Source organism: Sinocyclocheilus grahami, unplaced genomic scaffold (genome assembly GCF_001515645.1).
Source record: "Sinocyclocheilus grahami isolate Dianchi unplaced genomic scaffold, SAMN03320097.WGS_v1.1 scaffold1919.1, whole genome shotgun sequence".
NCBI lineage: Eukaryota > Metazoa > Chordata > Actinopteri > Cypriniformes > Cyprinidae > Sinocyclocheilus > Sinocyclocheilus grahami.
The window spans coordinates 99,375-102,638 of record NW_015507098.1 but is presented as its reverse complement, the minus strand read 5'-3'; the positions used below and the strand labels follow the sequence as shown (position 1 = coordinate 102,638).

The window sequence follows — 3,264 nt, the reverse complement described above, 5'->3', positions numbered from 1 at the left end:
AAAAATTCACAAAAGAAAGCCAAAGGGGCCCACTAAAAAAAAAAAAAAAAAAAAAATTTTGGGTGCATGACGTCCCTGGTGGGTGTTTTTTCGGTGAAAAACACAGAGCTGCTCAACACAACATGCAAACTGAGCTGCAGCTCTGGGCTTTTTCAGTTAAATTCATGAGCACATGTGACATGACTCAACGGGTGGCTACATGTTCAACACCGTCTCTTCGGTTGGTGATGCCTTTGTTAAACACTAAAAGCATTTCCAACTCATTTTAACTCCTGTAATGTGACTTAAGAGTGAAATGTGAGATTCAGTAAGATTGAATCCATCAGTAAGTGGTTGGATTGTGAAAAGTGGTCTCTTTATGACTGATGGGGGAAGGGGATGAAAAATTAAGAGAGCTTGATGATGTCAGGGCAGAAAGGAAAGCTGTTTCAGAGGTGGAGTAAGTCTTTCTTTCATTTCGATGATTACAAAGACATCCTTTTTTTGCTATGGAACATAGAAAAAACCAGGTGTGAGGGATTAATTGGACTGGTTGTTTTACAAAGTGAAAGGAAACTGATCTGAATGTGAAAAAACTGAACGTTTGCCACATATGTGTGAGTTCTTCACGGAAAGAGGCTAGCATACTATTCACCTGGCTAGCATACTATTACTATTTCTGCAGTATGTACACTACCGTTCCAAAGTTTGGGGTCAGTAATTTAAAAAAAAAGAAAATAATATTTTATTCAGCAAGGATGCATACAATTGATCAAAAGTGACAGTCAAAACATTTATAATGTTAAACAAAGATTTATTTGACAAATAATGCTGTTCTTTAGAATTCTCTATTCGTCAAAGAATCCTGAAAAATATTTCCGGTTTCCATTCAATATGAAGCAGCGCAACTGTTTTCAACACTGATAATTATGAGAAATGTTTCTTGAGCTGCAAATCAACATATCAGAATGATTTCTGAAGGATCGTGTGATGCTGAAGACTCGAGTAATGATGCTGAAAATTCAGCTTTGATCACAGCAATAAATAAAACTTTACAATATATTCACATAGAAAACGGTTGTAATAATATTTCACAATATTACTATATTTTTACTGTATTTTTGATCGAATAAATGCAATCTTGGTGAGCAGAAGAGACCTTTCACGTTAAAAATATAAAATAATTGCATTTATTTCCAAGATAGATGCACTCAGAAAATTAAATATGCACATTAACAATGTATGTAAAAGCACATATGGTGTACGTTTTTAAGTACGTTAGTATTTCATCTGGATGCAGCCAGTGAGCGTATTTGAGCTCTGCAGTAACGCAGCAGGATGATTTTTAATGGTGTTGGTGAGATCTTTGATGGTTTGTGGAGTGAGCCAGAGTTGTTCTGTGTGACAGCGCGTGTCTGTGCATGTGAGACGTGTGCGTGTGTGAACAGCACTGAGCTGTGTGTGTGTGTGTGTCATGAGGATTCAAACTCTCACACTCTCATGTCAGATCTCACACTGCATTTACTCACTGGCTCTCTTTATGTCGTTTTACATTGCCGTCGCAGTTCAGAACCACTGATTGTTGTGTAAATGATCTGTTCTGTCAGGTCAGGTAGTAGCTAAGTGGAAGAATTCACCCAAATGATGAAACTTCTCTTATTTGCTCACTCTCATGTTGTTCTAAACTTGTTGAAATGTGTCTTTGCTTGCCATTTTAGATTATGAAGCAGCAGGAATGTGATTTTCAGCCAATGATGACTTAGATATTGGTGTGTTATGCTTTTGTGCTTCACAGAAGAAAGAAAGGTACACGGGTTTGGAACAACATAATGTGACTAAATGATGACAGAATTTTCGTTCTTAGGTTAAATATTCCTCTGTGGTAGTCTCAACAAAGTTAGTTTGAAATGAGCAGAAAATGCGTAGAATGAGTGAACAGTGTTATTCTATATTATTATTATTTATATAGTATTTATTCATATTTTAAATGAGATTTATTTAAATGAAATCCACTTAAAAAATATTAATAAATGCTATATAAATAATAATAAATTAAAATGAAAAGTGAAAATCTAAAAAAATGTAAGTATTTATATACAAGTATTTCTGTTACTTGCCAAAGCAACATTGCTAATTTTTTTTCCTTCAACATTCAACATTACAGTATAACTGAGAGCTATCAATTTGAACATTTATTAGACTTAAAAAAATTATAACTTCTAATTTAAGTGAACTTAAATCAATCTTCGCATAAACCCATTATAATAAATGTCATATGTAGCTACCTGTGCCCTTCAGCAAGAAGGAAATATACAGAAATTGAAGTTATCAAACACTAAATTCTAAATTAAATATAGACAAATCCTTAAAGCTACAAAAGTTATTGATTTCCTATTTTTTTTCTTTTGTTCTTTGATGAACAGAAATCACAGCAGCTGGTTATTAGGTTATTTTGGCTGCTTTAAGAGCTGCCGCTGCTGAACATGACATGGATCTGACACGTTTTCTCATAACTCTTTACCTTTCCTGACCCACCTCAGGTCTTAAAGTCTCTTCTAATGAGCTGAGGAGTTAAATCAGGTTTGTTAGATGAGGGAGACAGTGGTGGGCTGCTCCAGGACAGTTTTGAAAACCACTGCATTTCAGAGAGATGTTCTTAAAGTCCCCATGAACTCAAAATTAAAGTGTTTTTGGGTGTTAGTATCAATATGTTAGTCTTAAGGTTATCTATAAGGCAGTGTGCTCCAAAACAGTGACAAAATTCGCATTTAGAAGATATAAGCATTCAAAGCTTGCAGTTCGTCACTTCCGCCAAAACGGCTCAACGATTTTTTTGACGTCACATCGTACTTCAGCTTCTCATCAAACCTTCTGTCCAATCAAATGCTCTCTAGAATCCGAAGCGCCCGCCCCCTACACTATAAAATAGACGCTGAAGCCGCGGGCTTTACGGAGCTCAACAGCTCTAGCCCAAGCTGTGATATAAACTAACACTATTGGCCATTTTAAAATGGGGCTGGGCTGCTTGATATGTCCCGCCCTGTCTTCCTGTTTCAGTTAAAATTACGTCAACACAGAGTAATGCTGCATGTTTCTAAGCATTTCAGAGGACCTTTAAATGTGACACATATATAAAAAATAATTGCATGCAGTTTTAAAGCAACTTTAATTGCTTTTTTGGTAACTTCGAGCTTTGATATGAAATGATACAGGCTACAGCGCGTGCCGCCGCACTTGTGTGTGCAATTGAAGATTGTGCTAATTCTGACAGCACTAATATATATA

General features: G+C 35.8%; 1 protein-coding gene and 1 long non-coding RNA gene across 2 annotated transcripts in view; one reads left to right on the top strand and one right to left on the bottom strand.

The window, feature by feature from the left end:
* The window catches only part of LOC107573331 (uncharacterized), a 12,048-nt gene that overhangs the window by 2,994 nt on the left and 5,790 nt on the right, over nucleotides 1-3,264 (top strand). The gene's annotated exons all lie outside the window — the stretch shown is intronic.
* LOC107573329 (podocalyxin-like) overlaps nucleotides 1-3,264 on the bottom strand; it is a 13,478-nt gene that overhangs the window by 4,488 nt on the left and 5,726 nt on the right. The gene's annotated exons all lie outside the window — the stretch shown is intronic.